Source organism: Haemaphysalis longicornis, unplaced genomic scaffold (genome assembly GCF_048455015.1).
Source record: "Haemaphysalis longicornis isolate Haplotype H1 unplaced genomic scaffold, Haemaphysalis longicornis Haplotype H1 scaffold_4, whole genome shotgun sequence".
In the NCBI taxonomy this organism is placed as follows: domain Eukaryota; kingdom Metazoa; phylum Arthropoda; class Arachnida; order Ixodida; family Ixodidae; genus Haemaphysalis; species Haemaphysalis longicornis.
The window spans coordinates 70,801,775-70,828,905 of record NW_027526361.1 but is presented as its reverse complement, the minus strand read 5'-3'; the positions used below and the strand labels follow the sequence as shown (position 1 = coordinate 70,828,905).

The 27,131-nt window shown below is 46.5% G+C and overlaps 1 long non-coding RNA gene across 1 annotated transcript in view; it reads left to right on the top strand.

The window, feature by feature from the left end:
• LOC144178901 (uncharacterized) overlaps positions 1-27,131 on the top strand; it is a 315,222-nt gene that overhangs the window by 264,747 nt on the left and 23,344 nt on the right. Inside the window, exon 3 of the long non-coding RNA XR_013324093.1 lies at positions 1,649-1,700. This is a non-coding gene — a long non-coding RNA (uncharacterized LOC144178901). The remainder of the gene's footprint in view (positions 1-1,648; positions 1,701-27,131) is intronic.

Here is a 27,131-nt window from a genome sequence, read left to right as displayed (position 1 = left end):
CTGTTGCGTAGGCGTCCGACCTTTGGTGGCGCTATATAGTGTGTGGTCACAAGGGGCGGGGTGGCTCCGAGTCCCAAGTGAATCGCCCTGCGGGAAGGTTATTTTGTGAAGCAATAACATTATACAGCTTCTTCCAGCTTCGGTTCTCGCGTCCGGGTGATATTAATGCTGAGCCTTCACTTGCCGTGAACAGTTCGCGTCAGCGAAGAAACATTTTTCCCTCTTGTAGGTGATTTTTCACCACGGCTTTATTATGTTAAGCTCCTCCTGGGCGCCGTTGTTTGTCTTTCGACAAACATGAAATAACGGCGAATTTTTTATTTAGGCACTATTCGAGTCTATCTTGTGGCTTGGTGGCCGAGTTGGTACAAGTTATGATATAACGCGAAAACGAAGGCAGGGATGTTAGGTAAGCCGGTACAGAATGCGTAAGCGTATCGTTGCGGTATCCTACTTGAGACAGACTAATTGAAAGAGACAACTTTCCTTCAGGCAGCGAGTGGCCACCGGCACAACAGAATATGGCAATGCGATTGCTTGTGTCTTTACTCTGTCTTGTAAATAAACAATTTAAAACTCGCGATTGGGGTTCCTACCTCACCTGCCCTCGTTACACGCTATAAATTTAAATGTGGATTAAGGGACTGGGTGTGCTATAGCCGAATTTTATTCAGCGGTGATTCTTAACCATGTGTATGCCTGGGACTGCTTTCGGGCTGCCACAACTGACAGGGGAACCCATAACAAACGATGTTGATTTATGTTAAGACATCACGCAATTAGCACTTTCAGCTCAAGTCCGACACATATTTATTCAATTTCCGCCTTTTGTGTCTAATATTTATGCCGACGCGTATCATATCTTCAAGTAATTTGCTCTTGCAGTTAAATGTCACCAAACGTAAATGCAACCTTCCCTGTGTCTGGCTTTTTTGCATATCCTACGTGTTATGCAGAAAGCCAACCTTAAGACATCTGCTGCGCGGGGAAATTAAAGGGAAGGTCATGCAGCGAAGCCACTTCTTCCTTACACGGTAAGTTTTTTTCAAGAAGGAGAAAATAATGGGGTTAGAGTTTTTGGAAGTGTTTCGCAGTCACCTAAAAGGCTCTCAATGATCCCCTGTAGTCCGCGCCTCAGTGGCTAAGGCGTTGCGCTGCTGAGCACGAGGTCGCGGGTTCGATTCCCGGCCGCGGCGGCCGCTTTTCTGATGGAGGCGAAAAGCAAAAACGCCCGTGCGTACTGGAGATTTCGGCGCACGTTAAATATCCCCAGGTGGTCAAAATTAATCCGGAGCCCTCCACTACGGCGCGCCTCATCGCCTTCGTTGCGTCGGCGCGTCAAAGCGTACAATCAATCAATCAGTAGTACGCGGACACTTATTTGAGAACAATGTTTTATACAGGGATGCTTCGAGATGCCTACAGGTAGGCTACAGGTAAATTAGCGATTTATTTTGTTCTTTGTGACTCAATACGTGCTCTCATTTCCATTCGTTCTGGTCAGTCTCGGTTGCTAAATCGCATGGTATCACCAATGCATACCACAACATTCCTCCTTTGTCTTCGCTGTCGTTGAGGGTTCCTTCACAGCATTGTGTCGCCATTACAAACCACAATTTTTCCTCCTTCGTTTCTTTTTTTCGTCAAGGTCTCCCTAGGGTGTGGCCAACTCACCCTGACTGAAAGCGGGACGAGAATGGGTAAGTTGCACCGAAGTATTCTGTTCGCTGACTGATGAGAAAATTCGAGATGATGCATTAAAACCTTCCGTGCGATTGAGGGCTTTTCGGAACGTAAACAACGATTGCTTTTCGGAATTCCGAAGTTGACATCAAAAAACAAGAAATCAAGTCGTAGTTATTAAGGTATTGCGGATACATGAGGTATACATTCAAAATAAAATAAAGAGCCAGGCTGCTTACCGTTCACATAACGATAAAAAGCCACTTTTACTTCGCCACTGGGGCTTCCCCTCACATGCACGTATCAACAAAACTTGCGATACTACCGCAGTAAGCGTGAAATATGCGTCTGGGTCCAAACCAATCTATTTAGAGGCTTTTATATTCCCGCCTCTGGAACAAAACCAGTGCGCAGTCGGCTAAGGGGGTCGGCAGACACACACCGGAGTTGGTCCCGCGAGCGTTTCATCAGCTCCGCTCCACGCGCAAGGGCCGCTCCTATTCACTCGGGGCCCGGTAATGTATCGGCCCTTGCACGGTGCCGGCAAGAAAACTGGGAGAGCCTGCAGCGGCAGCCGTCTTAGCTTAATGAATGCAGAGAGAAATCCATTTGACCAGGGCTGCCCTTCCAGGCTCCTGGAAAGGGTGTCAGGCGGCCCCGGCGGCAGTCGATGCCGATTCCGAATCCACGTCCCTACCGACCTCACTCCCTCCCTTCCTTCCCCCTCCCCACGCGAGACGAGGAGCCAAGTCGGGAGGAAGCAACAAAAGGAGATTGATTATCGGGCCCTGACTTTGACTAATGGCTTCAGGCCAACGTTTCAATCGAATGGAGAGCGCGGCCCGTGGCGGACAGCCTGCTGCTGCCGCGGCCCAAGGATCGAGGGTCTGTGCGGGAAGGGAGGGAGGGGGGGGAGTAGGCCCGCTGGTTCTGCAAACGCAGAGGCAACGTATGCTGCGGGCATGCGCCAGCTTCGCCTTTTCGGGTTGGTGTATATATATAAGCCCGCACTGGAAGTTTTCTTATTCGCTGTGCGTGAGCCCTCTCGGCGGAGTTTTAGCCCTGTTTCCCCCTTTTTTTTTCTCGCTTCTTCTGCTGTATGTGTGTGTGTGCGGCACTGGCGTTGGTCGCTCGATCACGGCCAGTCTTATGAAAGTCGCAGATTAATGGCTCGCCGCGGATCGATGTTGCCGAATATCAATACCGTACTACATATACACTGCTTCTGCTCCGGAGTCTTCTCCAGCGCCGCCCTGGGAGGCCCGGGTATACCCGCTTTTGTCTCTCTCTCAATATTGAATCTCGCGCACTGAGCCAAACGTGACCTGACGTATTGCGATCGAACCGAAGTCGAGAATAGGGCCGTGCACCGGCTTAGAACTCTGGAAGAGAGCGATGCGGGCCGCTGGCGTCGAGAGTTCCAACCAGAACGTATATCGCAGAAGTTTGACGAATCTTTAGCTGTTTATCTATCGAGCAAAAATGTTTCCTATTAAACGTAATATTTAGTTATTCACACAGCGATCGTGCCAGCGAAAAGAAACTCCTTCCATTCACCATTAAATTAACGCTGAATATTATTTTATTATTACCTTTTATTCTGGTGTTCCTTTTATCCTCCTAAGCCAGTACTCCGGCACGCATGCCTTGACGGGTAATGGATAACTTGGTTACCTAGCTTTATTCGCCGATCTCGGCAAATTTAATTTGGCCAGCCTTGGGGCGCTGGTTACTGCGCGGCGCGCGGTGCACCCTAACCAGGGAGGCGTATTCCAAATCCGTGTCTGCGCACGATATGAATACGTAATATATGGCCCAGTACGGGCATTGATGTATAGCCAGGCCCGTCTCGAAGTCAATCTTTCCCCTTTTCTTTAGTTGTCTTGTTAAAAGCGGCGAAGCAGGACCACGCCCAGCCCTCGATCATAATGGCGATAAAATATTTCCTTCTAAAAGCTCGCGGATAGTAGTTGGGAGGGCTCGGCGGGTCTACACGGTATAGGAGCCAATGCAGCCCTTCTATATCTGAAAGCCTGTGCCTCTATGTTTCTGTTTTTACACTCGCTGTGGTTAGATCTAAAAATATGAGCAACGTGCCCAAATATAAAAAATCCGCTTTACATCACTGCAACAACATAGAAACGACAAAAAAAGTCCCCTTTCTGCGACCAAGATGAAAAACCGAGTTGGGTTGAAATGTTTGCAAGCTTTGTAGAATGACTTTTTCCGTATTAAAAAGGCGCAAGACAGCGTGCTTCAAAGGCACGCAGGTTCGAAAAACAGTTGCACTCAGAAATCGCACGTAGAAGCTTCAGGGTAGTGTCGTGTACAACACTAACAAGAAGTTTCGACGTGAGTTTTCTTTTATAAATTTCTTTGTTTATCTCTAAGTGTATGCAAAACGTCTGCAGTTCTCGTCACAAAAACACAAAATCTGGAGGCTAGAACTTCAGGTACACTTTGTTTCTTATACATTGACCTTTGGAATAATTTGATTCAGGGCTTAGTAGTGTGCCCATTTTGTTGAACGGGATCTAAATGCCCGCATAGGCGCACTACCCATAAAATAAACAAACGGGAGCAGGACTTTCTTTTCATACTGCGCTTAAAATTTCAAGGAAGAATTTGAGATGCATTGATTATGTGGCCGTTGTCCCCTTGAGTTGTATACCTTCGCGAAGTTTTCTTACAGCAAGACTTCGTCTTCAGGGTGAGCCTGTCGAAAGTCTGGCGCCGAGTAAGTATTACCTGAAAAAAAAAAAACGCATACATAGCTTTTACCAATACATTGTAAACGACGTAATTTGTCTCCCATTTGTGAGCGAAGAACAGTTTCATTCTTCAATTCACGAATCTGCAGCTCTGAGTATACCTGCATCGAGTTACTGACAAAAGCTACCGTAAAGAAGACGTTCTCTGGCGCGTCTACAACTACAAACATGGAGAGAAACACGGCAGCAAAGTCGAAGAATGGTGGTACCGCAAAGTACTGATATATCTCGGGAAGAAGTGCCTCTCTCTCCGAAATATGGCGACTCTCCTGCAAGGTAGCTTGACCGCACTGGTATGTGTCTGCGTGTGTGCGCGCGCACGTGCGTCGGCGATTTCCCATTCCACTTCCAAAATCACACAGTGACATTCTCTTAGCCTGATCCCATGATCTCTATATCGTCTTATGGCAAAAAAAAAAAAAACATTAGCAGTGGCTTAGCTCGGCTACTCCACGATATACGTAGCGTCAGCTAAGGTTCAGCTGGTTCTGCTTAGGTTTTCTGGTTGTCTAGGATTAGCTGATTATCATGCTTACTGCTGCTAAAACGACTTCCAATCCAATACAATCCAATCCAATCCAATTTATTATAATCCTATCCAATCCTATCCAATCCTATTCAATCCTATCCATTCCGATCCTATCCAATCTTATTCATTCCGATCCAATCCAGTCAAGTTTAATCCAATCCAATCCAATCGCGGCGGCGGCGGCGGCGGCTCCGGTGCTCCAGCTGTGTGCCGTGAGACGTCACTGCTCACCGCGCATTCGCAGCACGGCTCTCCAGGAGCCACGCGAAACTGCTCAAACTCGGCCAGTGTAGCTCACGCTGCAAAAAAAAAAAAAAATGTGGCTATTTCAATCTTTGCACTGCCTCTTTGCGAATGTGTCCCCTCGAACCGAAAAAGGAGGTATATAAATGGGCCAATTTCAGATGTACTGACGAGCACGAGACAGAAGTTCCGAAAAATCACCAAGTAGCGCAGTAGAGAACTTATAAGCAGCTTAGCGCGCTAAAGTGTAATGCTGTATGCGCGAACGTCCATTTAGACGAGCCGTCCATTCGCTTGAACGACGGCCCCTCGTGGCGCCATTTGCGATCTCAAACGAAGACACCGCCCATTATCTGTGTCTCTGCGATCCGGGCAGTTGTCGTCACCATGAGCAGCGCTGTTCAATTAAAAGTACATTTGCCCTCGTGCTTTCCTTTTAACCTTTGCCATCCGATTTGCAATAAGCACGCTGTCCCTTCCTCTTTTCTTCTCTTCTCTCCCCCCCCCCCTCCATTTTTTTCTTTCTTCCTATCAGCAGAGTGCTTTTGAAATCCTGCTCGTTCAAGCTGCGGGCAGAAAATAAAATATGAACACGGGTCACATGTGCTCCTACTCTCTTCGGAAGTCGAATGTTCTTATTTTTGTTGTAGTCCTTCACGAGACCATCCTCCGGCATGCCTAGTTTTCGTGTACGGGCTATAGTCATGGTTTCATTTTCGTAAGCTGCAGGAGTAAATACGACTTTCCAAGCATGCCGCAGCCGCGCGATTCATGTAACTTGTCGACAGGGGATGAGCGCCGTGATTCGGGAATTTGAACTAGACTGTTGATGACGACAATAACGACAACGACGATAATGATTATGACAAGAATCATCATCTCACAGACTGCCCCCCACCTTCACTTCCCACAAGCACTAACCGTGGGCGTACGCGGACAGGATTCTCATCATCATCATCAAGTCCTGTACGCGTACGCCCATGGTTACTCCTTGTGGGAAGTAAAGGGAGGGGGGGGGCAGTGTGTGAGATGTCATCGCTTCCTGAGGTCGATTTCGAACGATAAGCCTTTTGACCTTGTTGAAAAAAGCCGTGGGAAGTACATGATCAAGCGAAAAACGCCCAAACACCCGACCGCTGACTGTCACCTAAAGCGACGAAATTATATACTTAAATGCTAAAAACGAAGAGGGGAAGGGGGAAAGGAACAAATAACTCAGGAGTAGTAGGGCGGATAAAGCACAATATTAACAAAAGCGCTAGTAAAAAGGTAATAACAGGTTATAGGTATTTACTAACTCATCACGACCTTTACTACCCCAGAACGGTACGTAGGTCCTGCCACTGAGTATGGAACCTAAATGCTTTCTTTACTAGTCAAGATCGTGTACTTATAAACTGCTGCTTGTTTCATACTAGCATTCATTGACAGTAACAAAATTCTATGAATCATAGAACGTAATAACCACAGCACTTTCCTCACTCCAAATCACGATTAAAAAGTTTTTTTTTTTTTGCAAATCCACATGCTGACTTGTATATGCTAACATTAAAATGAACCATTCTAAAGTTATCACTAAAATATTTGATTTTTCGACAAGCCCACTGACTCTATCAGGGGACTTTGCGCTGCTTACCATAAAAGCAAGAAAGATGTAAGGTACCTAAGTTATACTCGTCTCCTCGTGCAGCCCATTGGTTTTCTTGCTCATTTTATGTGTTGTCTAAGTGGGATATGTGCGTGTTGAGTGTGTCTCTATGTCGTGCTGCTTGATCAGCCGATCCACATTGCCACGCGCAGGTTTTTACTAGGTGATGCATGCAATTTAGTAAAAGCACTAAGTACCTAGTGGATACTGGGGTTAGTGTTTTGTTATTAAGTGCCACAACCTTTTTTTGAAGAGTGAGTGCTTGTATCAGAGTGCACGTTCTGAAAGTTTCAGTGTTCGTTGTCAAAGGTATATGAAAATTACATCAAAGGGACAATTAACAGCTATCAATAAGGAACGCTAACACCTAGTTTCCATGCATCCATGATCTCGGCGTGGAAAATTTCTACGGAAGCGCTGTCGACGCAGAACAAGCATTTCTTAGAGGCGGCAAAGGATTCTAAACTTTCCTGCATTGGGGTGCCCTTCGATTGTTTTAGAACCGCGCACTATTTAGTGCTCGACCTGTTTATCGGGAAACGAGCTCTGTGCCCCCTGTTTCATGCAAGCAGGATTTGTTCTTTCTGCCTGCAAAGGTAATGCCTGTGCGTCGACCTGTACGGCATTCTGGTTTGTTTGGGTGTAATTGAATTGGGTCGGAGCAGCAGTTGCTATGACGTCACGAAGAAACTCGAAGTTACCGATGGTTTAAGCCCCATAGGTTTGCGTGATAGGGCAGGGATTTATACACACACCCCTAACACCCCCCCAGAAAGATTTAGATCCACCCCCCAACAAGCTTCCACAACCACGAGCACCCTGCCCAAAGATTTATACACCCCCCCAAACACCCCTCTCCCCCACCCCCCCACCCCGGGAGGTCGACACCCCCCTAAAATCGAAATTCTGGATTAACCCCTGGTGATAGGGTTGCGTTCATGTTCGATGCTCTGGGTCCCAAGCAGATCTTCTTAAAGCAAACTACAATTTATGTGCAAACATTTTTCCAAATTCAGAAACGTCTTTCCCCATTTGTGCGGTTTAACAGCTCCGTTTGCAGAATAAATTGAAAACCCACGCCTTGACTAAAAGTTACACAGACCTTTAAAAACGCAGTTAAAGGTAGAATTGCGTTGGTAAAAGTCGGAGAATTCACTCCATCGTTCCATGCGGGAAGTCACACAGCACCAAGCAGCCGTCGTGCACATGTGAAGGGTTCGGTTCAGAGCGAGCGCGTAGCCGTCGGCAAGATTGATGAACCCGCCGGACGAAGACCGTACTTTTTTAATTAGCTGAGCCCTTGCTCTCGCCTTCTCTCTCTCTCTCCCCCGATGCGAAGTTCCTATCAGACGCCGAGGCAAGGAGCGTATAGTCTGTGCTGGGCTTCCACCGAGGCCGAATTAGGAGGGCGGGGAATTGAACTACCGAGGCAGATTGCGAGCCACAACAGATTGATCACAAGATCCAGTCCGGCGGCCATGGCAAAGCACTGGATTTCTCCAGAACATTCTGCCCAGTTCTTACGTTAGGATGTGTTTATGTTATACCGTGGTGTGACTTTGATATACACATATATTCAACCCTGACGATATATGGGCCCCTTCCGGCCTCGTAGTCGGCCCTATACAGATCAGTTTTCTTTACTTAATTCTATATGATTGGTTTGGTACCGAAAAGCTCCTCTCTTTTAAAAAAGAGGCCTTGTTTTCTGCATAATGTAAAATATCAAATGCTGTCATTCTCATTTTCTCTGCTTCATGCAAAAAATGCTGTTAACAGCAACCAGTTCACCTGCATTTTTCTTTTTCTTTTCTTTTTGTTTGAGCGTGTGGATGGGTACATTTGGCACAGGGTAGAGAACTAAAACGAAAATAAAAATAAACCTGCCCCTGCCACTACTACTTCGCTGTTTGCCGGCACAACTACGGGATTCTGTGTACAATTTAATGAGCCTGATGTGAAGCGCACAATACCTAAGAATAGTTCATCGTAGTCTTGCGGCAAATTCATCGATTGGAGCGAACCAGCCATTTCAAGAATACTGGCTATTGCTAAACATATGTGGCGTCTCAATTACTGCCTCAGTGCGCGATCCCTGTATAAAATGTGTTCACTCCCGAAAGATTGCCCTGATGTCAATAGGTCATTTTTTGTGATGTTTCTGGAGGTTAATCCGGCGCCGAGAGAAAAAAAAAATACTTACTCAGGGCGCTTACGCAGACACAAAGAGATAGCCAGGAAGACATCGGCCTAGAGGGGGTAAAAATGCCTCCGAACTTGCAAGAAGTGTATACCTACCTGTGTGCTTAACTTTGCCACTTTCATGCAGGCAGGCTTGCTCAGCTGAATGGTTGATTTTTGCTTTCCAAGCGCTGGATGTTTTCCTCAGTGAATGAGTAAGCCTTTTTATGTGGACTCAACAGGAAGACTCGCTGGTCCGTCTTCATACATAATTTTTGGTGTGTCACACTTTCGCCGCGTATGAAAACACTTTACAAAATCCCCAGGCCGTCATACTTTCCGTAACAACGCTCATTATGCGCGTAAAAAAATGTCTTCTCGGCAATGCCTTCGTGTATGTTACTGAAGCTGACTTTAAAAGGGCTCGATGTACAAGGCCTTAGAGGGACGCGCGAGTCTAGGGTTGCATTTAATAAAACGCCCCAGCGCTCTCATACTTTACACGTAGACTGCTGGTAATGCCTATGTAAAAGTTTTCTTAGCAATTCATATGTGTATAGTAGCGAAGCCGTATAAATGACGCCAATCGTATAACGCTACACAGGGATACACACGGTCTTAAAATGTATTTAATTTAAAAAGTCCCCAGAACCTCCATACTTCTATGTCACACGGTTTATATTGCTCCTAAACAATGTATTTACGGCAAAGTATTTGTGTATAGTAGTGAAGACGACTTTAAAGTGGTTTAGTGTCTAGTTGAGCGGTGGTTGTTCGCCCATTTTCCGACAAATCCCACGTGGGAGTTCGTACAATTTTTTCGTGCGCATCACTTTGGTGGTCGATACTGTGGTTTGTCATCGGCGTCGTCATCGTAACCTAGCGAACGAAAACAGAAAGAAAACGACGGAGGAAAGGGTGGCGAAAGTGTGAGGAGGAGGGCAGTATACCGAGCCCGCACGAGACGCTCCGAGGCGGTGACGCATGCCGAAAGTGTGAGGCGGAGGCAACGAAACGTGCTTGGCGGTGCCGACGCGCTCCGAGATGAGGCCATAGCAGCGCGTGCCGTCGTGCTCTCGACGATGATGTGCGTTCACTTCCTGCGACACAGTTCACGGTACTTTCCTGAGACGCAGTTCGCACCGCCTACACAGAGGCTTACCATTGCTGCTGTCGAGAGCACCCACGAGTGAGTGCTGCCTCAGCGCATGCACTGCAGCACTGGGGAGCGAGGGCTGAACAACGAGTGAGGCTACCGGTGGATGCACTTCGCGTCGTCCTCGTTGCGTGGCTCATCCGAACCGCGTGACATTTGAGCGAAAGGTTCGAACACGATTTCCAACAACATGCTCGGCGGCGGCGACGCACTGCGAGATAACAACAAAGTAGCGCGCTGCCATGCGTTCGCTGATCACGTGATCACTTCCTGAGACGCAGCAGCTATTTGTGCCGTGGCCGAGAAGACTGCAGTTCGCGCTGCGCACAAATTCCGCATTAGGGAGTATAATAATCACCCGCCGTTTCTTTTAATGCCGAATAGCCGTCTTATAGAAATTGCAAAGCCTAACACCGTCTAGTTTGTAAGATGTTGGGTTATGTTCAAATCTACTAAATCTACTGCAGCTGTAAACTTAAACAAATTGTGTTCGCTGGCAAAAAAAAAGAAAAACCAGCTAGGAACAGCTCCGTCACGTTCCACGCTGCTATCATTCGCTGTCAGCGCTTTGGAACGTTTCCGACTTGGGGCGGATAGAGGCGAACACCCGCTCGCAAGTAAATATATTATCTGCAGTCATCACGCGGCCGTTCGCTGCGCCGCCACGCAGGCGTGAAAGCGACAGGGCCAACAACAATGCTGCCCTCTTGGCAAGAACAGCGCGGCAAACGATGGCCCAGATTGGAGGGGGAGGGAAGCGCAAACCGCACGGCCTGAGCAGCCAGCAAATGCCTCCACGCTCTATTGACTCCGACGCTCCACGCTTTGTTTGCTCTTGTTGGCCATAGCGGAGGCGAGCGTGTCTTCCTCGTTTTTTTTTTTTTTTTTGTCTGTCCCCTGGTATACCCTAAGGCGGTATTTTTTCGCCCCTTGTATTCATTGCGTCTATAGCGTTTCGTTGCTTTTCCTCACTTGGTCGTCGCCGCAGTGCATAAAAGAGACACACACCGGAACACGTTGTGCGGCGTGGGATGGGAAGGAATCGTCTCGCGTCCCTGTTGAGAAGAGCACAAAAGAGTCGCGGTTGTTCCTCTCACGCGCCACGCAGAGATTGCGAGGCATTATGTCGACTTCTTTCGTGGGCTGTCCCGTCTTTGCAACACCCGCCACCCCAAAAAGTGACGCCTTGTTCGCTTTGATTTTCCTTTTTTCTCTTTCGTTATCGTTGCTTCGGTTCGAGATTTGGCTTCGCATAGCTTGTTGCATCTATTCAAGGCCTCGGGTAGGAGCGACGTCGTCTGTGTTCTTGCTGCAATCCCGTCAAGCCGCGGGATTATTCTCGCCTTGTTAACGTTCCTACAAAGAAGTATCCCTCTTACGCAATGTAGACTTTCAGCGATCTGTAAGGTCGAACGCGCAAAGAGCGTGCGAGATGTACGAGGCCGACTCTGCGGAACAGTTTAGGTCACGACTGAGTACTGCACCGAAGGCGATGTACCTTGAGCTGCAACGCCTAAGGATAAACTTCATTTCATTCTCTCTCAGTCATAGTCATTTTTTTTTAAGTTTTAAGGGCTTCAAAACTTGCTGCCAGCGTATATCTGAAGGGGCATGCTTGCAGGACCCAGTGGTGATGGCAGGAAGGGAGGGGTAATGAAAATTCTCCTGTCTCACCACACCGGCCTTACAACCCTTTGAATTTTCACATGCATTTTAAGGTATAGAAAATGGTCAGCTCCTCCCCTGAAGTTCTGAAGCGCCGCTCCAGACATAAGTCCTCCGTCTACATCCCGGCTGCGCCAGAACCTGCCCTCACCACGTAAATGTTCGCAGATTGTAGTAACAGTACTAACCTTCCGTCTGAATGAGTGTCCCGGGAGTATCAGATTTTGTTTTGCACGTACACCGGTGGAATTCCTGAACGGGAGTTGCGTCAAATCTAATTTCACACCAAGTGGTGTGTTGACGGGAAAGAACCCATCCAACCATCCGTCAATCCATCCAATTATCCATCCATCCATCCATCCATCCATCCATCCATCCATCCATCCATCCATCCATCCATCCATCCATCCATCCATCCATCCATCCATCCATCCATCCATCCGACTATCCATCTGCCCGTCCGTCCATCCGTCTGTCCGTCCGTCCGTCCATCAATCTATCCATCCATTCATCCATCCATTGAACTGTCCCTCCATCATCCATCCGGCCACTTCCGTCCGTCCGTCAGCCATCTGTCATCCATTTTTCCAGCCATTAATCTCTCTCTCTCTCTCTCTCTCTCTCTCTCTCTCTCTCTCTCTCTCTCTCTCTCTCTCTCTCTCTCTCTCTCTCTCTCTCTCTCTCTCTCTCTCTCTCTCTCTCTCTCTCTCTCTCTCTCTCTCTACATTCGGCTCGAAAACGCTACTGTCTTAGTCAAGGACAGCAAAACTCACATTGTTTTCTTTTCGTTTTTCCTCTCTGCGTTCGGCAAACAAGAAACAAAAAGTCATCAAAATCCACAGTACAAATATAATAGCACGAATATAATGTGTTCTTCGAAAGATAGCGTGAACACCCGCCAAGTCACCAAAGAAAGAAAAGGATGGTTGACCTTCACCAACTTCGTCCATTAATAAATTACTTTTATTTTTTTGTGTGTGCGTGTGTTCCCCCGCTTCTTGCACACATCCCGACACAAAAAAAGAAAGAAGCAAGCAAGCGCAATACTTGTTACCCACATATTTTACGACGTATTGATTGCCAGACATATGACACGTTCCCCAGAAAGCGAAGTGCCCGTTCAGGCGGCGCTGAAGACTGAAATCTTATTTTCCCTCCCGCCCGTCTTCCATCCCAGTTTGATCGCCAAAGTCTTCCCAGCCTCTTTCGTACTCGGAAAAGGAAAACACTCGCCCTGAAAACAATGCCCCCGAATAAACGCAGCGAGAGAGAAGACAAAGGAAGCAAAACTCGCCAAAACAAACGTCGGTTCCAAAGGGAGACTGATAGTGCGAAAAGTCAATACTAACGATCAAAGCAGCAGCAGCAGCGGCCATATTGATTTGCAATGAGTAGCACCACCTATACAGGGAAGACAAAGACAAATATTTCCCCTTTGGGATGGGAACTGAAGACAAAAGGGAGCGAAGAGAGGGATGGAAGAGGAGAGAGGAGAGGAGGCTGGGGCACAACGATAGAATTCGGAGATGGAGGGGGAGAGAGAGCGGTCTTCCGATACACACCAACTGGCTGCGAAGAGGAGTGAAATGAAAAAAGAAAGCGGGCTGGAAGGGAACTAAACAGATGTGGAGGGTGTGGGGACATTAACACTGAAAACAAAGAAGTAGGGTTAAGGAGATAACAAAGAAGAAGGATGGAATGAAAGGTATCAGAAAAACGTGAGATCGCTGGAGAGTGAAAAAAAAAAAAAAACGGGAGAGTAAATTTTTTTGTGTGTGCACAAGAAGAAGCTGCACACGCGCAGTGTGGAAACAAACTAAAGGGACGGGCGCTGCTGGTGTCGTTTTTGTCTGGCGTCCACACATCCTTGCCGCGCTCACTGGCGAAGCCTGGAAGGAAGAAGATGGCGGCGAGGCTGCTGCGCTGTATCTATCTCGCGCTTGTCTTTGGTCTCGCCGAGAAGGCGGGGAGGTGCATCAAAGGAGGAACAAAGGTCGGAAGGGATACTCCGTCGGGTTTGTCCATGCTCGCACAGAAAGCAGCGGGGTGTGCGCGCACAAAGGCTGATCGGGATAGAGGGGGAGGGGTGGGAGACCCACGTGTCGGTCGGTGGCGGGGGTGTGCGAGGGAAGAGACGCGCTTGGTGTGCCGAATTAAAGCGACAAAACGCGCACCCGCGGAGTCGAGGAAGCCAGCGCACCGTGACCCCGTTTCGATTGGCTCCAAATCATGGAAAGGAGGGGGCGGTGCCGGCGACGCTGGTGTTCCCGAAGCAACGGCGGATCGCTTTTAATGGACATAAATTATCGGTCTCCGCGTCCCCCCAATCAACTAACTCGCGCCCGCACTCTCTCTCTCACTGAAATGGCGAGATTCTTCTTCCTACTGCGTTTGTTCTTTTATTTTTTTGACCAGGAGCGCGCTTTGATGATTCCTTCTTTTTGTCTTTGAGCAGCCCTTATCTTCCCGTACATACACGCGTTCTCTAGCGGAGAAGAAGGGCGGAGGTCTGCGACCCGCGCAGCCGTCGCGCCGTGAATAGAGTTGTCCCGTTTCCCCATTTTCTCGCGGAAGCGCATGCGCAGGCGTTGTGACCCTGGCTAGGACCGGAAGAGCAGGCCGGCCTTCCGCAAGAACGTTGTTACTCGCGATGTAAACAGGAAATGTTATTGCTTGCTCGCTTTCTTCGGATCGAAACGCGGGGATACAGTCTCACGCTTTCTCTAGCAGGAACTGAATTATCACTCTGAATAGGTGCTCGGGCTTTCGGTTCGAGAAAAGTCAGAATTTTTTTTTGCCATATTGCCACTTTGACATCTCAGGCGCATAAACGAAGGTTGGAGATGTAATTGCACCTATACATAAATCACTTGTGAAGCTCCTTCACCCAACCGAGTGTTTTTAGCCTGCCTAAGTGCTTCACATGTTAACGTACATTCAAGATTTTAATTAGGCACAGAAAAAAAAAGGCACATTCAGAAATAAACGAGCCCACCCCCCTTCCCCGGTAAAATTTGTGCCGGTAGCGTGACGAGCATTTCGTCGAAACTAGAGCAGCAGCGTAAGTGCATAGCGAACAGCCGTCAATTCTCTTCAGCTTTCAGCCTGTTTTTTTCTCCCTCCGTCCTGCACAACGAAACCTAACGGAATGAGATCCGTAAAAACTCGCCCCTGGAGTGAATTCAGCCTCTCCTTCGTATAAAGCTCGTTTCCTTGTCTCTCCGTGATGCAAAAACCCACGCAAACGGAATAAGATCCGTAAAAAGTCGCTCTTGGAGCGGATTTGGAGGAAACCGGTTTTTTGGGAGATCAGAACCCCTTCCGTTAGGGCCCATTTTTTTGCAGTACGAAAAATGAAGAAAACAGAAATTACCTGCTGCTCTTTGGCCGAATGATATGTCAGGGTAGATGGAATTGCGATGGTGGCACTTCGTGAGGCGTATACGTATGCGCCGACAAAAGTTTTGTTGAAGAGTGACCCGAAATTTTCTAATTAATAAAAAAAAATTGTGGATAGAAGGTGAGTGCTCTGTTATGTGTGTTTCATACGTTGCCGTGGTTGCCCTTCATGCCGGGGCCCGAATGATGAATGAATGGCTTCGTGCTCAATGGCCCCTCTGTCTCCGCATTCCGTAAGAGGAGGTTCCGTAAGAATTCGCCCGTCGACCTAATTTCGCCTCTCTTCTGCATAACCCGAATACGGAAGTACGGAACACCTTTCGTTGGAGCCCGGTTTGGCGGCGCGGCGAGAGCAAAACACAGGCTTTAGGAGTTGTGCTGATTAGCGCGAGGACGCGGGTTCGACCCCAGTAGTGGCAGCCGTTTTTTCCGAAGAAGGCGTAAGCCGAGAGTTCCTGCATGCCGATACTTCCGCTGACGTTAAACACAGCCGGGTGGTCCAAATAAATTCGAAGTCTGCAGGTACGGCACCCCTGATAGTCTAGCCGTGGCATCGGCGCGTATGAAGCTCCAATTTCGATTTGAATTGATCCTTCAGTGTGCTTTATGCACTTTTCTGTAACGTAAATGCGAAGTAGCAGGCGCTGCCGCTAATTTTGCGCATCCTTTAAAAAAAAAAAAGCTGCACGGAAAGCTCGTTTGTGGGAACAGGTGCGCTGATATGAAAAGTACTCGCAGCCGCAAAATGGCGGAGCTATTAGACTTACGAGAAGAATGTGGGTCCGTAACAGCTGTGCGTATACCGTCGACACAGTCAGGTTTGCGAAACGTACTTGAATATCCGGCCACAGGGGAACCCGCGCAGGCGTTCGAACGTGCTTGAACGTAGACTTCCAACCCTGCTTTCTTGCTTGTTGGGCTCGCTCAGCAGGAACGTTTTCACATGAATGGCAGCCTACCATTGTCTCTCAAGAAGAAAGTCTATGACAGCTGCATCTTAGCGGTGCTCACCTACGGGGCAGAAACTTGGAGGCTCACTAAGAGGGTTCAACTTAAATTGAGGACGACTCAGCGAGCAACGGAAGATGATAGGTGCAACATTAAGAGACAAGAAGACAGCGGAGTGGGTCAGGGAGCAAACGCGTGTTAAGGGCATATTAGTAGAAATTAAGAAGAAGAAATGGACGTGGGCAGGGCATGTAATGCGAAGGCAAGATAACCGTTGATCATTAAGGGTAGCAGAGTGTATCCCTAGAGAAGGCAAACGTGGACGAGGGCGGCAGAAAGTTAGGTGGGCAGATGAGATCAAGAAGTTTGCGGGGATAAACACGTCGCAGTAAGCATAGGACCGAGATAAATGGACATCTATGTGAGAGGACTTTGCCATGCAGTGGGCGTGATCATGATTATGATCACGCTCCGTTGCTTCCGCAGGCAATTTTCAGCCTTTCTTTCGCTTTTGCAATTTGCAGTAAAAAGGCCTTGCATGCTACACTCTTAATCTGGTTCCATATAAGTTCCAGTTAAAAAGGGTGATCCATATATTTTACGTGGATCCAACGAAAGAATAACTGGAACGAAGCATATAGGTGGATCTTATCTGGAACCGTCAGCTTGTTTTCTTTATGTTCGTGGTTTTTATCTGGAACCGAAGAAATGAGGTCATGCGGTGTCGGCGGTTCCGGTTACTGTTCCACTTATGTCCCAGTAAACGGTTGGGGAGAGTGCGTTTGTATATTTTTTGCTCGTGTCTTGTTCCACATAACTCGTGCATGGCAGTGAAGTATGCTCTCTTTCATGCATCAACTGGAACAATGAACCGCATATATATTAGGTGCTTCTTGACCCAAGATGCACGTGCGCGTTTAATATACACGCGCACACCGCACATAAAATTTAATGAACTTTGCCGACATCTATGAAACTGCCTTGCAGCAGTTAACTTTCATAATACGGCTAAGCTGTAGTTTTAGTGATGTCCTTTGACAGAAAACGAAATCCCACTTTTTTGTCAACGCCATACAAAGCATTAAAAATGTCGAGAGGAGGATATCTTAGGATATCTTAGGATATCTTAGGAACCCATTTTCAGGTGTTCTGCGGCACCCAAACCGCTTTCGTGACCATCGTATTTTTCTAATTTGAGACGTCAAGTATACAAAATCACCAGTGACTTCAATTTGAGAAGGACTAAACGTCTTCTCTTTCCCCGTCTGCCGTTAGGGCAAAGCCATAGCTGCTATAGCGCTGAAGAATTCGTGGTGCTTTTGTGAACATCTTCATTACGAAATACTTATTGAGGCCATTACATTTTATGCATTTCGTTTACAAAGTTTCGCAGAAACGGCAGTTTTGTTCAACACTCAGTCATCATCTCGTTGTGGTGTAGTACGCGCTCAATGGTACTTAGTCCACGTTACTTATGTTGTGATGGGGTACATGCATAATAGTAACCGACTGCGTCACATTTTACACCGCACACATCATGCTACGCCTGCAGTTATATGCTAAGAAGTTCATTTTTGTATTTGGTCTCGTCCCGGCTATTATTTTCCACAAGCAAAAACAAAAGCTTCTTTGCAGGAGGAGAACGACACAGAACCCGGAGAACTAAATCTACCCCGCGGCATCTGCCTTACATTCTATATATTTATACTGAAATGTCATTCTTATTTCATATTATGCATTGCAGTATCGCGAAAATTCGCAGTGTTACCCTAATGTTGTTACTTGCCATAGTAATTCAAGTTCACCGAATGACCTGCCTTCTCCTCCAGGTCCCCCCGTTGCTCTTTTCCTGCACTCGCTTATTAGCGAGTAATCACACTGGATTCACTATACGGAAGTAGTTTTCTATAACGTGGTTATCAAAGAGCGTCGCAGTATATATTATTGGTATTGGAAAGACTTGTTGTCAAGAGAACGCAGTCAATAAAGAAGCGTCGTTTTGTTTTCACTGCAAAGAACGAAATAAAGCTGTCATCGAAGTTTATGCACACATACCGCACGCGCTCACGGCCCGCGGCGAGAAACAACTTTAGCCCAACTAACGTGTTAAATTGGCTAATATCTGAGCTCTTTGTTCCAGCCTCAGAGCAGCGTAGACGTCCGCTTAGAGGCCTACTCCCATTTTCCGAAGCAAATATAAGCGATCAAGGGTGCCGAGCTTGTGATCTCTTCCACGGACTGGTCACTGGCCACGGCGTGCATCGCCCAAGGCACGGAGGAACAAAAAGTTGGCCGAAACCATTACGAAACGACCGCCACTTCAGTGCGGCATGCCGTGCGCATGCGTTGACAGCCGCAAGGCAGCGCCGCTTGCGTTGATGCATGGTATAGTGGGACGGCAACGGGTACAACGACGATGAGGGAAAAACGGGACTGCGTGAACACTTTTAACGACAGCAGCGCCCCTACGTCTCAACGTTTTCGCAAGCTAGTTTTTGTTCGTCCGCATGCAGCGCCACCAGTGGCCTTCTATAGCGGTTTTCTCGATTGCTCACGTTATGCGCCTGATGTACTAAATGAACTGTCGGTCAGACTGGCGGGAACGGTTACCAGTTTGGTTGTGGCGTGAAACTGCGGATTTCTTCGTGTCTTCGGGCTGTATTTACTGTTCGACGAAGTGAAGTTTTGCCGGGAGGCGCAAAAAAGGTCAGTGCTGCTTACTTATGTTCTGGTAACGGTTGTTGTTCATTGACTTATTCATCACTGCGTCCGATAAACGTGCCGCTCCGCTGCCTGTTCGATTGGAGAAGCGTTTGCGGCCGTTATTCACTTGCTTGTGTGTTTGTGGGTCGGAGTCGGCTTGACATTTCTGACTGCATACGTTAGCTAGTGCTATTTAGAAAGTTGCTGGTGCGCGCATTTCTCGAGTCTGCATGTCCCCTTATGGTGTGGTGTTGCTTAGTTGTATATTGACGGTTGCTGTACCTGTCAGCGGTACTGAATCTTCTTGGGATAGTCGCACGCTATTGTCTCGCGCGCACAGACTGCACGGCTTGTTTGTCGGAGCGTCTGTCTTTAGCCTTATCGGTATTTTCAAACTTCCGTGTTAATTGCGTTGTGTTGGTCTTCTGAGAGCCATAAATTTACTGTGCTAATCACGCTGTTCCGCCTAATGTTGATGTGCGTTCAAGACGTTGGCGGCAGCACTGCTTACGTTTATCTGTGCTGTGTGTGTAGTTGTTCCCCATTTCTTCCAATGCCTTCGGTGAATTCAGATGGTCTATTTACACTAGTCAACTTTAGTTGGCTCCCTGACGTGTAGTGAAATGCAAGGGAAAGTGGTTGTCTGAGCAGCAGCGTAGTAACAAAACGTTCCTTTTGTGGAGGGGAAGTCAGGTGGAAACACACAGAAAGTGTTGAGCCGTTTCTATGCTGTCAATGTCAGTGGTAACCTGAGACCTCAGAATAATTACACATAAAGCTCACGTGTGGACTATTAGAAGTTTTAACGTCACAAAGTAAGTTTAAAAATAATTCATTCCTGCCATTTTATGCTATCAATGTCAGTGGCAGCTAGAGAGTTGGAATAATTTTCGAAACGCTCAGGTGCAAAGTTGTTGAATCATGATGTGCACCAAACATTAATCCATTTTTGTTCTCCTTTGAACGTAGAAATTATACTGCAAAAGCAGATTGCTACATTCTGTATTCATACTCTATGACCTGTTCAGAAAGAGTCCGTGGCTGACTGTGGAGACATTTGGCCCTCCACTGATAGGTTGTGACAAATGTTTTTGTTTCTCCGTAAAAAAAAACGAAAACAAATTATTTCCATTCTTTACATGCTCCTGCGAAGTCATGGCTGTGGCATTTACTGGCTGAAGACATCTTCGGCATGCTGAAGGGTCGTCGGGGAGAGGGCGGCGGATTATGAATGCCCTGTGGAGCTCATAAGCCATAAAAGAGTACCTTTTGAGTCGTGCATATTGTGCAGATATTCACCAGTTCGCATAGACCAAGGACAGGTGAGCCTAAAGTATGTTCAAATATTTTTATATCTCAAATTGTTTAGCAAGAAAAGATTACCAGGGCTTCCGCTGTAAAAAAGACATTCTACTTTCGTGGAACGATTCAGACATTGTTCAATATTTTCTCGTGCTCCCTGGGTAAAGCAAGACAAATTTATTCTATGATATTTTTGTACTGTTTATTTTCTAGGCAATAGGGCGAAGATAGACCTAAAACAGCTGTACAAGGAATGCATATGGCCATTTTAATTGTATTTGGACCCCTTCTCGGAAGTGTATCATCAGAAGGCAACACATTAAAGCTCTTGCACGGGATGAAATCATTGCATTCTACAAGTAAGTACGCACTGCCATTTTTGGGTCTTTCATGGCGCGTTTTTTAGGTAGTTTTTTTGTAACTAATGGTTTGAAACTTGAACTTCTTTTCAGTGACAGCTTGGCCTGTGGCTCAAGGTGACAGTAGGAGCTTTTCGGAACACGTTAGCGAAACTTTCCTAGAAGTGCACTTTGAGACGTCCCTGGCAGAAACACCCGGGTCTTAATTTTGCTTGGGTAAGCTGGCATTTTGTTTTTGCGGGACTCAATTTCTGGGGCTGTTCATCCTAATAAAATCTCACTGTTAACAAGTTATCGTGAACGCCAATATTGGCCATTGTGTTCACATTCCGCCTATTACGGATGCTCCAACAGTGGGAAAAAAACACTATTTTGTATTTAGGTTTTGTAAATACTTAGCTTTTACACCTTGAGAGTTGTTGCTGTGATTTGCCAGCACCACGGACACGCCCAATGTGGTTGCTGCTACAACAATACGGTGGCAACTGACGATTTAAATTTCCCGCTTTTAATACGCCCGTAGCACCAATAATACTCCCAAATACAGCCGTAGCATGAGTAATGTTTGAATTGGATTTTGACAGGTGGTTAAATAAGGGGTAATTTTTTAAGGGAATTGTTTAGAGCACAGAAAGTGTCGTCTGCAAGAAAATGTGCTATAGTTGTGATTTATAAGAAAATTGTGCAACAGCCTGGTTCAGCATTAGTCAGCTCAACTTCTGCCTCATACCACTACGAACCATGGAGGTAATACATATCGAGAGGGAAATATTTTAGGTGGAACTAATTCCCCCCAAAATTTCTGCCACAGTGCGATATTTATGATTTCCTATGACTGGCCATTTATTTCTTTGCGGTAGAAACATCGTTTAGCTGTAAGTTATATTAAGCCAGCCTCACTATAGCATTCTAGGGAGCACATTATACAGTACAGAGAACATTTTTTGCAGAGAGAAGGCGTGCAAAATATAATGCCGAAAGGTGATTATAGTAATTATTATTTGATTAATAAACGAAACCTCTCAAGGATAAAAAACCTTATATTCAGGATACCGAGGCAGCAACGTGGGATACTTTCCAGAATCAGGGCAATTTCATTGATTGTCTGTGGTGATATTTAGCACACTTTCACCTTAAGCAGCACTCCCAGAAAAAACGCAAGAAATCACTGATTTTAAATCAATTACTGTGTTATGAAAGGGCCAAAGCAACTCACTCATTTAAAGCAACCATGTAACAAAATATTCTTGTTTCCTTGAAGGTACATGAGGTGAGCAGTAAGTCTTCTCGAGGCCCGGTTATTCTGAGAGAAGGGACTGGCGCCATCAATATTGCCCGCAAGAAACACATCACGGATTCGCCGCCTGCATTGTCACTTCAGGATGTGGTCATCCTCTTCGCCGCATATGTCATAATTTCATCGTGTCATCATGTTCTTAAAGTTGTGTGCCTTTGAAGAGTTCTTGGGACTTTTGCAGGGAGTTCTTGGAAAGCATGAGAAATTTGGCAGTGGCCTGGTGTCATTTAAGTTGGAGTCTTTGTTGAAATACTTGAAGTGTTCAGCTCTACTTGGGATTTTAAATTATTTGTAGAGGTTAAAGTATCTCTTGAAAGGCATGAAGGAGGTCAGATGAAAGGCATGAAGGGGGTGAAATCAGATGAAGAGGTTTAAGTTACTGGCACATGCAAGTTTCATGTCAACTGAACACTGAAGTCGTGCCTTATTTTTCATCATTGGCACAATGCGCAGGCTGTCTTTGAATCTATAGTGGGTGTTAATGTAGTTCATGGCACCGCATTGTAACGTCCTATTATTCAAGTGTAGCTCATGAGATTTTTTTTCGTGGCAGTGCTGCTGCTGATGCAAAAGTGACAGTGCTTATTTACGCAGATGGCTTGCGCCTTCATTGATAAATTTTAGTGCTGTAAGTGAGCTGACACCCATGCCGTAGAAGAATTTAAAATGTGCTTATTTGGCTTGAACAAGTCTTATCCTTTGAACAGAGTTGCATTTCTTGCTTGGCAGAAGCAGGGATTCGGTCACAATTACACTGACAGCAAGACGGGAGGGTTTTTATAGCACGCAACTGTGAATTTTACCTAAGGTAAAACGTTGAGGCTGGAAAAAATGCTTTCAAGTTTGCGTTGTAAAACTGGACCCTGTATGATTCAATGCTGGCTTGTTTGCTTCTTAAGGATGTCTGACTTGTTCCCGCTTGAATTGATGACGTATATAATTAGTCTCCTTGTTAAATTTTTAATAGGTGTAACATGCTTCCAGCTACCTGGTTTGCAAAATTATATAAGATTCACGCTAGCTTTTGTGAGATTTCCTGGGATGAATTATTTTAAACAACTACAAATTGTTTGGTCAAGTAACGTGCCTTAAGTCAAAGGCCTTTTCAGGACGCTCATAAAGTCTATTTTGCCTACAAATAGCTTGATGTTACACTTACGTCTGGTGTCAGGAAACTACTATCTTTAATAATCATGTTTTAATTGTGACATACTGCCGCATGTGACCTCTCGTGTCAAAATGTTTTATCGTTAATCTTGGCTCGAGCGTTGTTTTCCTAAACTCTTGCGCTGCACTGTTGTAGGTTTCTGATAATACAACCGTGTATGGCTTGTTTTTAGGCCTTTCCCTACAATTTAATAGCAAACTGTATTTTCCCAAACAGTTATGCGTAAAGACAGTATGGCAAGCGCAATGAGTAATTCCGCCTTTGAATTACCTTGGTTTATCTGATAAGACAGCATATTTGATGCTCACTGTTGTATAATGTCTGTGTCAGTGCCGCGGTAGACGCACACGTCTATTTATTTATGAAGCAGTCTACCCTAATACCGTCTTTATTAACCATGTTTTTGGGTAAAGGTGAATATGTGAAAATGCCACTTGGAGCCTAGTGTTATCGTTATGGTATTAATTCCTTGTACGTTGGTCATTTTCTGTGCAATTTAAAATAGACAGCTATTCAAATCTGAAATGTATGAATACTAACACCCAATAAAGTTGTATAGTATGTTGAAAAGCAGTGTATGAGTCATAATAGTTTGTTTCGTGCGTATTTTAATGCAAGTATATTGTTTCTTTTATATGCAACTGAAACCGAGCACAGGATTCTGCGGGTGAAGCCAAAGAGGGTGTGCCGCTCTAGGTGCCTCAGACCAACTTTTATATAGAACTGTGCTCCGATAGGCAACTGTTGGGAACTGTCAGGGACCACACTGCTGCGGTGGTTTCTGCTTTCCAATTGTTGGTATCACTGCGGGTCATATATCAAGGCTGTGTTAAAATGGTGCTTGCGGTTTCCTGCTGATACCAATGCATCCGCCAGCCTGGCATATGACCTCGGTGTATACCGACAGGAAAGCAGAAATATTGGAAAAGTGGAGTCCCATAGACAGCTTCCCAATGCCTATAGGAACACTGTTTTATATAAACTGCTGGTCTGAAGGTACCTGGAACGGCGCACCGGATAAATTCCATAATCATTTTACATGGATCAATGTTCCAGTAACTTAAACTACCCTTTTATTTGGAACAGTGATCCGCATACTTTTATTTGGAACACCGATCCACATAATTTAGTTGCAAAAATATGTGGCGCACTGTTCCACTTAATTTTCAGGATATGTGGAACACTGTTCCAATTATATAACTGGAACTTTTTTGCAAAAAAGTTCCAGTTACTAAGTGGATCTTACGTGGAACCAGATTAAGAGTGTAACAAAAACTCCATGCCAAACTATGATGAGCTCGTGTTGTGCTGCATCTGATTTTGGATAGCATCCCTACGGTTCTATTTAAAGGCAAGCGACGCTGAGTATTTGACTCTATAGTCCTGATGTTGCCCGGAATTACACGCAAGGAGCATATTCCACCTGCCGCTCTACGGTTTTTTGCTCTTGAATATATGTACAACACATACGGAGGTCATACACATCTGTACACTGATGGATCGGTGTCATCCACATCATCCACTGTCGCAGTGTGGATACCTTCGTCCCGCACCACTCTCAGTGCCATGCTCAGCCACAAAACATCATGTACGGCTGCCGAACTTGCAGCTCAGCGGTTCGCCTTGGCTCACATCATCGAGCAGCCGGCACACACGTGGGCCATCTTCACGGACTATCCGGCTGCACTGCAATGTCTGGCGTCTTTCCCCAAAGATCAGCTTGTGCTTGATGTACAAGCTTTACATCTTCAAGCTCTGCAAGCGCACCATCAAATAGCACTTCAGTGGGTACCTGGCCATTGCGGGATAACTGGAAATGTGAAGGCGGACGTTGCAGCATCCAAAACGCATGACCAACGCGGATCAAAAATACCGGTGCCATTTTCTCGCAAAGATGCTTCAGCCCTTGCATCTAGTGTGGCATGGAGCATGCGGCGATCGCTTTGGGCAGACGCATCCCGCCATAACGCGCCCCTATACTCTATCGACCCGCATTGTAATTTTAAGATGCCACCGGGTCTATCCAAGCATGATGAAGCAGTACTGCACCGCATGCGGTTGAACGTCGCCTACACGCGATACTACTGCTACAAAATCAACCAGTCCTCCTCGCCTCTCTGCCCACAGTGTGGTGTGCGTGAAGACCTTGAACACCTAATATGTGACTGTGTGCGCGTTACTAAACAAAGAGTGTCACTCGCAGTGTCCCTGGGCCGGCTGCTATCCGCAAAACTAGAACTGAGGGACGTATTAGGTCCTTGGAACTCTTCCAAACGTGTCGCTCGTGCAACGAAAGCCTTATTGGCATACCTAAAAAACACGAGTCTTGATCAGACTTTGTAATTAGTTAAAATCATATGTATTCCTCTTCATCATTGTAATTATCATCGTCATTGCATTCATCTGGCGTCGCAAGCTAGGCATCTTAGCTGGGCTGACATCGCCAGTTTTCATTAAAGACTGTTCTCTCTCTCTCTCTCATGTACGCCTCATAAAACTGTACCGACGGACATTTTTTCAGCTGCTTTTTTTGTACCGATGACAGCGAATTTGCGTTGAGTATCGTTTAACTTCGGAAGCTGTAATAGATGACAGGAGCTCAAAAACCAACGCTGTAGTTGCACCACCCTTCCGACGTTTGCTTCGCTACCTTTTGTCTTCCTTTTCGTTGTTCGGCAGCATAACATTCAATTATATCACAGGCCTAGTTTTTTCGCACAGCAAACACTCGTTATAAATATATCGTTTTATTCAAAATACCGCTTTATTCTAAATCTGTCACTGCCTCACAGTAGTGTATAAAGAACGTGTTACATTGATTCTAACGATGTATCGCTTATAACGAAACTACATTCCTGTCATCTTGGCTGCGTTGTAACAAGGGTTCCCTTTCTTTATTAGCCAGGAACACACGAATGGCCAATGTCAATGAAAAAACTTGCGGAAAAGGACTATCCAGTTGCTGCGAGAAGCACACGCAATACTGAGATGAACGGATATCCCGAGCCATCAGCCATTTCACAGTTTTATCTCATTTGCTATTCCTTTTTCTTTAGAGTAAGTTGGTCGCTGTGCGAGCCTTCCCATCTATTTCGGAAACACGACTCATCACTCCTGGGACTTAGGTTTGAAGGGAAATGAAACCGTGCACGTCATTACAGGGACGAAGTGTGATCGCGATGTCATCACGACTACTGAAGGCCCTCGTAAAATGCTGCTTTATAACCAGGCTCGTGGATGTCTCACTTCCCTCAGGATGTACTACTTTTCAACCAGTTCACACAAAATCCGCGCACAGAACCTACGGACCATAACTGGTGCATTGACAAAAACAGCGATGCCTAAGTTGTTGCGGCGTGCGCTTTTTATTATCCTATATCTTTATTCTTACTTTGGCTTGGTGGATTAAGTTTTCTCGAACTCAGGAGACACGTGCGTACCCATTAAAAAAGAAACGCGTTACGCCCGTTTCCATGCTCAGACTTCTTGAAGGTTCCGCTTAGTAAGCCTTGGCAAGTCCCCTGAACCGCGCGAGCCATCGCAGCACGCCGCCGCCGTGTTCACGGAAGCTTAGGAAGCTTCCGCCCCAGAAGCGCGCGTTCCGGCAGCACACATACATATACGTCTGTCTATATATAAGCGATGGCATAGAACTTCGCGAAAGAACCGCGGCCAACGCGAGAGAAGAAAGCGCCGAGGTCGTTAAAAAGTAATCAAGGCCATTAAGAATGATTTAATGGTGCGTGGCATCAGCGCCACAGCTGGAGCCGCGCTGCCGGGCGTCGACGGCGCTCGGGGGTTCCCAGGCAACGCACGGGTGGCTCTCGCTGCAGCGTCCTGGGCGTACACACGCAGCCTCGGTCGCTCGCAGATAAAGTTGCGACTTTTGGAAGGTGGCCAGTAAAGAAGCTCTTGCCGGAGTCAGTGCCCGAAGCATCCGCATCCTCGGTGTCTTTGTGTATTGAGCGGAGTGCAACGTTTCTCTGCCGAGTTAGGCGGTGCTCTAATTTGGTTAGAGCCAACGTCGAGGGCGGGAGACGATGTCTGTTACAGATGGCTACACTCGCAGCCGATTTATC